The sequence below is a fragment of the Coturnix japonica genome, chromosome 3 (genome assembly GCF_054131305.1).
Source record: "Coturnix japonica strain WE chromosome 3, WE-NBRP24, whole genome shotgun sequence".
NCBI classification, from domain to species: domain Eukaryota; kingdom Metazoa; phylum Chordata; class Aves; order Galliformes; family Phasianidae; genus Coturnix; species Coturnix japonica.
In genome coordinates this window covers 77,008,310-77,021,625 of record NC_140665.1, presented here as the reverse complement: position 1 = coordinate 77,021,625, position 13,316 = coordinate 77,008,310, and the positions used below count along the sequence as shown (strand labels likewise).

General features: G+C 37.5%; 1 long non-coding RNA gene across 3 annotated transcripts in view; it reads left to right on the top strand.

The window, feature by feature from the left end:
- The window catches only part of LOC107312039 (uncharacterized), a 51,118-nt gene extending 42,191 nt beyond the window's left edge, over window positions 1-8,927 (top strand). For all 3 annotated transcript variants that reach the window (XR_014944882.1, XR_004306798.2, XR_014944881.1), the window contains one exon: window positions 4,703-8,927. This is a non-coding gene — a long non-coding RNA (uncharacterized LOC107312039). The remainder of the gene's footprint in view (window positions 1-4,702) is intronic.
- Window positions 8,928-13,316: the final 4,389 nt, after the last annotated feature.

Sequence of the window (13,316 nt, the reverse complement as noted above, 5' to 3'; positions counted from 1 at the left end):
AGAATGGTCATATATTTCAGAAATTTTATTTTCAATTTCCTTTGCGAAAACTGCATAAATAACCCGCCTTTATTCAGAATTGGGGTCCTTGGCTGTAATCAGTGGCAAACCACTGAGGTTAAACACAGAAATCCAGCTAAGCCAATTGGAAATTTTGATAGCATCACCATTTTCATTGGAAATTTTTAGTTCACTACAACCTGAAGATTTCATGTTCAGAAAAAAACTCTACCAGTTACAAGATTTCTGTATGAGCTATGATTTGTTGTCAGTCTGACTGCTTCAGCTCTGAACAGAGACTTTAGAGACCTCTCAGGTTCTTCCTGAAGTGTGTCTGTGGGTCTCTCAGATCTTAGGTTCAGGAAGTCTGCTCAGTGGACTGACAAGGATCTGAGAGCCAGTCTACCAACCCTGATAGTGTCTCACTAGACAAATTGTGTGACAAATGTTTCCTGGGTTCCTAGCTCCATGCCAACAGAAAACTGTCTGGTGACTTCTGTGGATCCTTATGTCCTGCTCATACTATGCCATTAAGTAGATGCTTGATTATCTGTTGAGTTGCTGTAGAATATACCTTAGCTATCTGAGTTTCCGGGCTTCTGAAGTGCCTATCCTAGAGATCACCTGTCTCCTTTACTGGTACCAACAAAGCTGTCAGAGCCTATTTGCTGCACTGACTTTTTATGCCCATAACATATATTTCAGAATTCAGTTCTAGGATTTATCTATAACTTCTCAAGGACTTAAAGGAGATATGGTATCCAAGTAATAATAGAATCACCAAATCTTCTGCGGCGGAAGAGATCCTTGATGATCATCCAGTCCTACTCCCCCGCAATGAAAAGGGACACCTACAGTCAGTTCCTGACCACTCTTTCAGGGAAATGGCACAACTTGAGGCCATTCCCTCTTGTCCTATTGCTGGTTACCTAGGAGAAGTCCCACACCTCACCACAACTTCCTTTCAGGTAGAGGGCAATAAAGTCACACCTGAACTCTTCTTCAGACTAAACAATTTGAGTTCCCTCAGCCGCTCCAGACTCCTCACCAGTTTTGTTGCTCTTCTCTGGACATGCTCCAGGGCCTCGATGTCTTGTAGTGAGGGGTCCAAAACTAAATACAGTACTCAAGGTGCGGTGTCAGTGGTGTTGAGTACAGGGGGATGATCACCTTCCTGTTCTTTCTGGCTACACTATTTCTGATACAAGCCAGCATGCCATTGGCCTTCTTGCCACCTAGGCACCCTGCTGGCTCATATTCAGCTGAGCACTGACCAACACCTCCAGGTCCTTTTCATCTATTCAGTCTTTCAACCACTCTGCCCCAGGCCTGTAGCATTTCCTGGGGTTGTTGTGACCAAAGTGAAGGACCCAGCACTTGGTCTTGTTGATTTTTCTCCCATTGGCATCAGCCCAGTGATCCAGTCCTTCTGTAGGGCCTTCCTACCCTCAGGCAGATCAACACTTCCTCACAACTTGGTGTCATCTGCAAACACCCTATCACAACAGACCCTGCTAAAGAATCAGTACCCTTCTTTCTTTTTGCCCTCTTTTGATATTGAAAGTCCACTCTCACATTTCCCTAGAGCCTTCTTCTCCAGACTGAACAGCCCCAGATCTCTCAATCTGTACCTGTAGGGGAGGTGTTTCATCACTTGGATCATTTTTTGGTTCCTTCTCTGAAAGCAATCCTACAGGCACACATCACTCCTGTACTGAGGATTCCACATTTGGACACAGTACTCCAGGTGAGATGTCATCAGTGCAGAGCATAGCGTCAGGATTACCTCCTTTTACATGCTGATCATGCTTCTTATAATGCAACCCAGGACACAGTTGGTTTTATGGGTTGCAAGGGCACATTGCTTGCTCATGTCCATCTTATTCATGTCCATCTTGTGTACCCCTAACTTCTTTCTGTCGGGGCTTTGCTCTGTACTTACATCCCCCAGCTTGTACTGATAGTGGGGGTTGCCATGATCCAGGTGCAAGACCTTGCACTTGGATTTGTTGAACCTAATGAAGTTCACCTGGGCACACTACTGTAATAGTTGGTAATAACAACATGTGTCAAAGGCAAGAAAATACCATAAAGCTAGACAGTTTGTAAAGACTCTGAGGGCACCAAAACTCCGTAACAACCCTGTCAAGACTCCACTGTGATTACCCCTTACTGCTGCCCAAGGCACAGGACCCTGTTTCAGCCCAACCCAGATGTACCAATTCCTGCCCGAGTGACACTGTAACACTGAGAGTTTCTAACTCTGTCCCTGTTAACTTGGTCTTCTGAATGGACTGCTTGTCTGCAGATTATCTCCAACCATGTCATTGGTCCTAATTCCTTACTTTTTTCTAATGGGACCACCAGGTTGGACCTTGGCCCTTGAATTTTGATCTATTTTGTATGATGTGACTTTGTATAGACATGTACAAAGACTGATCCAGACTACAAACAATAGTAACCTTTTCTCACAATCATTATTTTATCAGATATATTTCAGGACTCCTCTTGTGCTTAGATGGACAGAAATGCATACAAATTTTGGCATTATTTTCTCAAGTCATAAAGTAAGGTAGATAGTGGTAGTACAGAGGGATCTGAACCTTAGTTATACCAAAAAAAAAAAAAAAAAAAAAAAAAAAGGCCTAAAACTAAGTGATGAGTGAGTGGAATTAGAATAACAAGCAATCTTTTTTTTTTTTTTTTTTTCCCAAAATTACTTAATAGCAGGAAAAATGACACGACATAGCATTAAATGCATTGATGATACCAAGATGATACCTTTTATGACAAGATTAGCCACCTAGTTGACCAAGGGAAGCAGTTGATGTAAACTTTCTGGATTTCAACAAAGCTTTCCAAATTGCTTCTTACAGTATTCTCTGAACAAAATGTTCCAGTATACACTTAGACAGATATATAATATTACAGGTGAACAGTCGGCTGATGAATTGGGCTCAAAGGATTTTAGTAAATGAAGTTACATCAGGCTGGCAGTCAGTCACTTGTGAAGTTCCCAGGGTTCCATTTTAGGGTCAGTTTTCTTTAATGTTTTCATCAATTACTTGGATACAGGATTTGAAAACATATTAAGTTTGTGGAGGACACTAAACGGGAAAGCTGTTGAATCCCTTGAGGGCAGAGAAGACTAGCAGAGAGATTCAGACGAATTAGAGGCCTGGGCAATCACTATTTATGTGAAGCTTAACGGGAGCAAGATTTTGACATTCTTCACTTGCAATGGGGCAGAGCAGAATCTGCATACAAACTGGGGAAAAAGAGGCTGGAGTGGGGGCAATTAAGTGATCACCAGCAGAGGGAATGAACTAGACAATCTTTAAAGGTCCCTTCCAGTCCCTGATATTCTGTGATTCTGTGATTCTGTGAAAGTAATAAATTTGTTGCTACAAATTAGAAAGTAATTGTGAAGAAAACTAAGAAAATCATAAGAAATTTGAAGGAAACAATTTGAGGGAACTGTATCTGATAGAAGCTCCATGATTAACAAAGCTATCCAAGAAAAGCAATAATAAAAAAAGTCAAAGACTTCTCATGGAGGGACTAAGACAACAGTTTAGTCATAATACATGGTATACTTCAGGCTTTGATTGAAATGTAGGTATTGATCCAAAATCCTGAGAAGTCAATGGAAATGTACCTTTAGTCTATGACAGAGATTTAGGACAGGACTTCAACTCTTGGGATGTGTCCAGATGTCAAAGAGATATATTACTGAGAAAAAGGGTTCAAGAACTAAAACAAATGGTTGAAAAATGCAACCTTCTCTAATTATGGATTATAGAGACTTGAGAAGTGCTGTAATTATATTACATTCCATTGGTAAAGACATTATGTGCATCTGTGCGAGATGTTTAGGTTAGAGATCACATTGCATATTTCCAACCAAGAAACATTGTTTCCATTTAGATATGGAAAAAGACAATCAGTGACAAAGTGTAGGCCATTACTATTATGTGTTATTGAAACCAGTAGAAATGTGAATATGCATTCATTTATTCTACACATATATGTCTGAATAAATGAGTAGAAAAGAAGGTTTTCAGGGTATAGATTTTGCTTCTTCCCATCCAACTAGTTATTCTTAAAAATAAGCGTTTCTCCATTTCCCCATTATACTCCTTGCAAACTTAAGAAGCTTAGCTAAATTCTGTGTTTTTCTACTTTCACTGGTTGTCTAATGGGATTTTTGATTTAATATTATTCTTTCCAAACATGAATATAATTGCCCAGTTCTAATAATTTTTCTCATTAAAATGTTTTCTAAGTAAAATTCTTAAAAGTCTTCCCGGTGCACATAGGAGTTAATCATTGTAGAATGGCTTGGTTTGGAAGGAATCATAAAGATTGTGTAGTTCTAATCCCCCTGGTAAGGGCAGGACTGCCACCCACAGATCAGGCTGCCCAGGGCCCCATCCAGCCTGGCTTTGAATGCTTCTGGGGATGAACCATCCACAGCTTCTCAGAGCTACCTATTCTAGTGCCTCATCACACCAAGTAAAGAATGTTTTCCTAACCCCTAATCTAAATCTCTCCACTTTTAGCTTAAAACCATTTCCCCATGCCCTGTCTCTATCAGACTAAGAAGAATGTTGGTCTCTCTTATATTTGTAAGTGACAATTTAGCACTGTAAGGCTGCAATGAGGTCTCCTGAGAGCATTTTTTTGTTTTGTTTTTTAATAGGAGAAGGGCTCCAGCCCTCTAATCATCATCATGGCTCTCGTCTGGATCTGCTCCAACAGCTCTACATCTTTCATTTGCTGGGGACCTCAGACCTGGATGCAGTACTCCAGACTGGGCTTCATGAGGGCAGAGCAGAAGGGGACAATCACCTTCTTCACCCTGCTGACAACTACTCTTTTGAAGCATCCTTCTGGGTTTCAAGCAGCACACACCATCTGGATATAGAGACACTAACCACAACACCTCAACACCTGCAATCATTCAACCAATTACTTGTCCCCTTAATAGTTATTTCTTCAAATCCTCACCTCTGCAATTTAAAGATAAGAATGAACTGTGGAAGAGACCGTTTCAAAAGCTTTGCAGAAATCTGGGTTGACAATCACTGGTCGTCCTCTGTAAATTGATACAGTCACTTCATTGTAGAAGGCCACCAGACTAGTGAAGCATGACCTATGCTTGCTGAAGCCATTCTGGCTGTCTTGGATCACTTTCTTCTTTTGCATGCGCCTTAGCATTACTTCCAGAAGTATCTGTTTCATTACATTTCCAGGCACAGAGTGAGGGTCAGTGGTGTGTAATTTCCTGGGTCTTGCTTTCTACCTTTAAAAACTGGAGTAAGGTTTTCCTTTTTCCAGTCATCAGACACATCACCTGATGACCATGACCTTTTGAATGTGGTGGAGAGTGGCTCGGCAATTGCATCAGCTATTTTCTTCATGTCATGCCTGGGATGTGCATCATCTGGCCCCATTAACATGTACATGTTCAGTCTGATTAGGTGGACTTGAATTTGCTCTTTGCTTACAGTGGAGAATTTTTAGTCCCCTAACTTCTGCCAAGAAGTTCAGGAATGTAAGAAATGTGGGAAGACTGACTGCCATTGAAGACTGAGGCTAAGAACTTGTTGAGTACCTCAACTTTCTTCATGTCTATTGTTGTCAGTTCTCCCTTCTCACTTATCAGAGGAAGTCCTTTTGTCCTTATTTTATTTAGTTATTATTAGATTTATTTTTTGTGATCCACTACCGTGTTCAGTTCCATCTGCACCTTATCTTTCCTGATCCCATCTCTATGTGCCCAGTTTGCATTTCTTCCTATTTCTTACTCTTTGGAAGTTTTCAAGACCTGATTAGTTAAAGCTCTGAACAACAAGATCTGATCTCAGATGACTATTTTGACCAGGAGATTGAACTAGAGGTTAACTGAAGTTTCCTCCCACCTGAATTATACTCTTATTTTATGAAAAATATGCTTTCCCATTGTCAAAACAATTTTGCAGTCCCATCACTCTTAGCAATCTGAGGGCCTGGTCTGTAATTAAAGCAAATAATGCTCTGCTCAGGAAGGAAGCACCATTTATTCCTTTTACTTTCTGCACAAAAGACAACACTGCAATATAGTTTTATCATCCCAAATCATGAACAGCAAGCAGTATGGGACCCATAACTGTTGAAGTGTGGATATGAAAAATCACAAATGGTTCAGAAAATACACCCTGTACTTCAGTCCAAGACTTTACTTTTGGATCACTTCTCCTGTAGTATTTACACTGTGGTGGTCTGGTGTTTGTATTCCAATTTGACTGTAAGGGCACTCATGTGAACAGTTACTTGTGCGAGCTGTCCATAAACTAGCAGAGATTTTATCTGTTAAAAATAAAAAAAATTAAAAAGTGCCTATTTATCCCAAAGTGATATTTTGTTTATCTCTGAATGAGAGTACTGGGGATGAAACAAGTTTAACAGTAAGTACCAGGAGATGAAGAGAGCTAAAAGAAAAATATTGAGAGTTAATAACATCCTGCCTGAAGATATCAGATATGGTGTAACCCTGATATATGGAGAAATGCATACCCAGCATAGCCCTGTACCCTATATGAGTATTTTTCCAGAGTGTGGCTTTGATGTATCCTTTTTCTTTGAAGTCCTCTCAACCTCGTTAATGAAATATCATATCTGAAGTTCAAATAAGGTTTGTGCTCAAGGCACAAGATCTGGGCAGTCTGAACTTCTTTTATTACATCACTTCTTATCTGTAAACCCAGGATAATCTTTGCTTTGCTGTACTTCACTTATCATCTTTTGAAGATGAATTCAGAGCATTTGAGTGAATAAAATACATCCACTAGTATTTTCCAATCTTCTTGCCTGCAAAAGTGAGGTCAAAAAGAAAGGAAACTGAGAACCACCAGCTGTGTTAAAATGTCTAAATCAAGTCAAAAAAAAAGGAAAAAAAAAGAAAAAGAAAAAAGTTCCACAGTTGATTTCAGCAGTTGTTAGAGTGATTTAAAATACCACTATATTTAAAAATACAATAAACTGGATGGTTACCTTTTTGTTTCTAAGATGCTCATGAGCTCAAGACATCTTCTATGTTCATGAAAGATAGGAACATTTTGTAAGCAGAAGCTGAGGTATCCATGAGATTTCTCTCAGCAGATGACATAAAAAGACACAAAAATAGCCTCACCTTCGTGCCTGGGAAGATCATGAAATAGGGGTAGGAATACACATGATTTAGTTAATGACTTTAAAAGTCCTCATGGAATATAATGTGTTAATTGAGAATAGCATTTATTTTTAAGAATAACAATTTGGTATCCTTGCCCCCAGCATGAGGTTTAGAGATAGATATTCTTTATGGTTCCTTCTAACCCAGGCCATTCTGTGATTCTCTGGGTAAATGTCCTCTGCTGGGCTATCCTCATGGTAAATAATAAGTTTTCTCTGTAGCTAAAACTGAGCCCATTTTGCCTGAACTTATGCTCCCACCATGGGTCACTTGAAGAATAGTTTGTTTTGTGGAGACATAATTTAACTATTCATTTTGCCCTGATTTATTCTAGTCTTGGTTGGCAAAAATGTGGGTGACATTCAATTATGTGGTGATGTGGGACCAACTAAACTAAAGTAAACATTTATATGGGCATATTATATACTACACCCACTCTAGTACATGAATGTATTATCTTATATACTCTTGGGCTAAAAGATATTTGCAAAATAAATTTGATCACTCTTCATATTCACGTGCCATTTTTACTTTCAGTTCTCTTTTTGTTACCTCTCTCTCTTCTCTTGCTCCCTTCTCTTTCAGTATTTGGATGCACTTACTACAGTGGTGCAGTGGCTGACAACATCTCAAAAAATTCTATCAGGGAAAACCATAACAGTGTTTGGCTCAGTCATATTTAATCATAGATAGTGTGTTTCGTGTATGTTATAAAAGTACAGTACAAAAGCAGAGCTGATGCAGCTGAAATGTGTTCCAGCACTACTAGAAAACTGTCAGAAATGATAACTAGGGATAAAGTCTACATTTTTAATATTTGAAGTAAAATAGGTGTCCCTGTGAACATGTTATTAGCAACTGCAGCCTGCAATATTCCTTTTAGTACCTCTCCTATTACACAGAATGAGAAACACTGATGCTTTTTTTCAGGTATCAGATAAGATTGAAGAAGATTTCTGAGTTCCCTGAATGTCAGTGTTTATTCACTGAAACAGCTGAGTGTATATTCACACACAGTGTGGAAGTAATTTTATTATTTCAGTATTTAATGCTGGTGGGATACAATGAATAGTCTGTGAGAGCAACACCGAATGAAACTATTTTCTCTCTGTAAAGTGCTTGCAAAAATAAAATGTTTCTAAATCTGAATGTGAAGAATGTAAGGGTCTCACATCACTCAGAAAACTCATTATATTGTGACAAGTAACATAATACTGGACTAATAGTAGACCCTGCAGAGAAGCATACTGGGAAAAACTGTTACTTGTATTGTTTTAAAAATTATGCTGACAGTGTTAAGGTGCTGACCTTAAAATATGACTGCAAAGAAGGCAAACTTTCTGAGTACAGATAAAACTTACAACTTTGCCTACAGTAAGTTGACTTATTGCAGTGTAAGATTACTTGACATATTAAAAAATAAATAAATAAATAAATAAGAATAAAAAGAATAAAAAGGCTATACACTCTTGGCTGTATCTGTCATTTCATACAAATTTTTTCTCAAAAGATAAATGAGGTAACTTCTGGAATCTTATAAGACTGGAGATTAAAGTATTCATTTTATAGATAAATAAATTAGGACAAAACTTGGTTAAATGATTTGTTGTAGACTTGCGGACTGAGTTAAAAGAGTTTTAATGGAATCTCCATCTATAGATTTCCTTGAATTAAAATGTAAACAAATAAAAAATGTTAACATTTAATTTAATGCTGTCTGCTCAGTATTTCACATCTGTAGTTATTTTCAGTAATATTTCCTAGTAAACTTAAGTTACTTGTTCATCAAAGCCCCCAAAGAATACCATGGCAACTTATTTGCAGACTTTTCCATTGAAAAGTCCAGAAAAAGTTGACATGCTTTCTCAATATCTCTCAATAATACTTTTTCAAGTATCCATGCATTTGGGTCTGTAAATGCCATTTTCTTCTCACCAAAACTGAAGCTATACTGAAGTACAAAATCAGTCTTTTTTGAACTGACATCAATAACAGATGAAATCATTTATGTTGCTTCTGAGTACTTGATACATGCTAATAAAAGTACTGAACAACCCCTGCTCATCAGTTCTGGAGTTTGTAGTATTTAATGTCCAACTCACAAGAGTCTGAGGCACTCTTCCTGAAGGCTCCCATGTTGGAAAGCTGACAGCTATACCACATTTTATGTTTTTGTGAACATTTTTAAAAGTAAACTGAAAATAAACACAAAATGCCATCATTTTGCCTTCTTGAGCTTGGATAAACCTATCAGTTCTAATAGGTTAGGTTTCTCGTTTGTTTTTTTTTTTTTCTCTTTGGAATGTTAAGCACATTAGCAGTTTATTATGCCTTTGTCTGTCATGGAGGAGATGTAATATCCCTTCTTTGGCTAAAGCTTTTCAGGGCAGTTCTCTTGGTGGTTTTTTTCAGTCCCTTAACACTGTTCATTTGATTTTTTAAATCTTTCTGAACAAGCTATATTTTCTGTAATTGTGTATTTCTGTGATTTCTATGATTCTTCTCTGCATCATCCCCTCTTTGTTGTTAAATGATTTTCATAGACTTGGTTTTATGCTTTCTGAAAAGAACTACAGCCATGGTACTGCAAGTGGTAGTTATAGCACAGTGTCATTCTTAACATCTTCATGCTTCTGTCAGCTGTAGATAATGCTTAATTTTCTTCAGTACAGCTTGGTGTTGTGGGTCATAATAAATAACCAATCTTCAACAGTCCATCTGCCACCCCTTGGCTAGGTGTGATGTATCTAGATTTTTCACCTGCTTGTCTTGCCCCCAGTTTAAAGCTGTTCTTAAAAGACACCGGACGATTAGTTTTGTAAGTAAAGAAGCAGAGCTCTGAACATGCTGGAGGCAGCCTTCTCTTGGAGAGCAGTACAGACAGTACTGTAAGTAGTCAGAGTGGTGCAAGGTTGTAGGCCTTCTCTGGCCTGAAATTTTCAGTGTTTGAAACCTGTGTAAATAAATAGAGTGTAATTTGGAATTTACTAGCTGATCATTTTATTGCTCAAATCCTTGTTAGATGCTAATCATATTAAAGAACAGCCCCTGGATGTTTTTTGAAGTGTGTAGTAACCTCCTAGGATTTCCTGCTTATCACTCCTAAAACAAACAAACATTTTAAACGTTAAAGGTGGGAATTCCTGATGTTTTGAAATCCAAACTTTGAAAAAGTGTAACAGCCTTGAGAAGTGGGCTTTTCTCCCTTTTTGATTTCAATGGGGGGCTGAAGAAAAAAGAATGCTGCAGAACTTTCATATGCTTGTCATGTAGAGATTAGATGTTTTTGGCATCAATAAGATCCTCTTGTGTCGTTTACATTAAGCTGCTGCTTTATTCTTCTTGAAATGACCAGCTTGCAGCTAGGACCCAGGTTGTCAAATGTGGCTGATTCAAAGATTTAACAAGATTAATTGGGACCCCCTAAAGCTTAAGTTGTTTGATGGGAAAAAAAAAAAGGAAACAATTATTCATCAATAATCATAATGTTTACTAGGTATATAGAAAAATATGGTTCTAGGCAGATCTTAACACAAATTGTTGAGTTTGAGCAGTGTGGAAAAAGAAAGAAGCTGGGTACAGTGTCATTCTCATATATGTTTTTTTTTGGTTGTTTTTTTTTTTTTTTTTTCATGACTGTTCTCCAGTAACCAGTCCCAGTAGCTTAATACAGCTTCACACTGGAAAGCTGACTCTAAACTAAAATTTCTCTGGTATGTGCTTATAGTTCAGATCAAATAGCTTTCCACCTGGAAAGCAGTCTTTGAATGGTTTATTTCCTAACATCCCAAACAGTTTCATGTCACAGAAAGACTGTACTTCATCTTCCCTGGCCAACCAAGTTCTGTGAAAGAACCCACAGGGTTTTTAGTCCTTTTGTTTACATTTCCTACAGAAAAAATGTGTTTACTTTCAAGAAAGAGGATTCATGGAAGAAAATCCCAGCTGTGCATACTGACCTATACTGTTACTTCCAAGTAAAACATAGTATTTTGGATATTTATTCATCACAGAACATAACATAAAGCTGAACTTCTCTGAAGTAAGGGAAAGATCTTTTTTCCACAGGAAACAGTGACTACAGGAAGTGTTTAGTTCTATAATTAAAAATAAGACTTCTTTTTTTTTTTTTTTTTTCCCAGCTGCAGATCCTACAGCAAAATAAAATAATAAAATGTTTTCCAGATAGTAAGATGAAGATCGTGTCAGACATATTGCACTTCTTTCATATATGTATATATATATACTTATTATTATTATGTTTTAATGGAAACCTTCTCCAATTTCCCATTATTTGCCAAATTTCTACCATTCTTATTTATCCTTTTCCAAGAACAAGATGAAATACCTTTAAAAATCCATAAAAGAGTGATACATTCCTCTTTGATGAGTTTTTCCCTTTATAAAATGATCTCCTTTAGTTGGAAGTGTTATTTTTGATACCTGCGTTTGCAAGTCTGTTTCTTCTACAAATAAGTTAGAGCTGCCAAGTCTTTATTGGACCATTTGATATTTTGTTGCTGTTAGCCTTGAAAACCTAAACTGAATGGAGCTGAAATGGCTACAATTTGAATATTAAAAAACAGAAAAAAACAAACAACAACAACAAAAAAAAACATTTGGGACTTGTGTAAGATATAAACAAACTTGTCAAAGAGGCTGAGAAAATGACCTGAGATAAAAGGCAGGAACAGAGGTTGTAGTTGAAAGTGGGAAGATACACTGAGTTCTGTGTCAGGGAGATTTGATGGTTTGGAAAAGATGAGAAGGACTTAAAGAGAGATACTAGAGTTTCACTCAACACTGCTGTATGTGTAGTCTCACAGTGTCGTGATTCCTAAGGTATACCAATGTGAGGAAAACTGAAGCAGGTAAAATATCAGAGAGCATATTCCCTTTGATTTCAGAGGGAGTAGGCAGGATGCTTTTCTCCATGGGTTACATAGCTTTGCAGACCTTGAAATATGGAGGTTTCACCGTATATTGTTTCCAGTAATCAGCTTTAAATGGCATTAGCAAAATTCTTCATCCCTCCTAGTGCTATGGATACACAGAATTGCAGCCTGTTGGTGCTGGTATTTGTTCTGTTAACATACACAATGAGAATTTCTATAAGGATCACTCACTTTGACTGATAAACATGCAAACACACTAAGCTCATATACAAACATATTTGTTTATGAAGACAGTGCACAAACTCAGCATTTTTCAATGCTGAGGAACAGCCAATTACTCTTTAAAAAATCTGAAATTGTGGCACTTGGAATTATTTTACTTGAACTTATGGGTAACTTTTGTTGTCAGCAATTATCTTTCTCCAGTTACAGGAAAGATGAACTGAGCTGAATTGTTTGTTATAAATGTGATTCCTTGTTAAAGGATTATTATTATTATTTTAATCTTTATATTTGCATTATTTATCTAAGTAGGTTTTTTGTTTGTTTTTTTGTTTTTGTAGCTCAGAATTGAATACGTAATCTAAAATTTTAATTCTCTGTTCCCTACATTTTAGAAATCATTTTTAAAAAGCTGAGGAAGATAAGAATGCGTAACAAAGTGTGCTTCCAGAGAGTTATGAGAAGTGTTTTTATGGTGTTTTTTTTTCTTGTATTTAGCATTTGTGAAAATACGTCATTAATTTCTGAGTTTCACATCTGAGAAATAAACTGATGAAGATGGATAGGAATCTGGAATACATAATGCATGAAGATTTGCTTTGCCTGGATCAACTATCCAAAAAAGTTCTAGATTTTCCATTTCTGATTTCTCTGATGTCGTGACAGGACACTGCCTTGCTCAACATGATAAAATGATGAACCCAACCCCAATTTGAACCTTTAGTTGACAGTCCAGGGGTCTTGTCCAACTTACTCTAACATAATATAATCATAAAATTACACAATGCTAGAATATCCTGAATTGGAAGGGATCCATAGAGATCATCAAGTCCAATTTATGACTCCATACAGATCTCCTTAAAAATTAAACCCGGGGAACCTGTTCCTGTGCCTAACCACCTCTGATGAAGAAAACCCCACCTGACCCTCCCCTAACACCTTCATGCCCTTGGGTCCTGTCACTGTCACAGAGAGCAGAAATC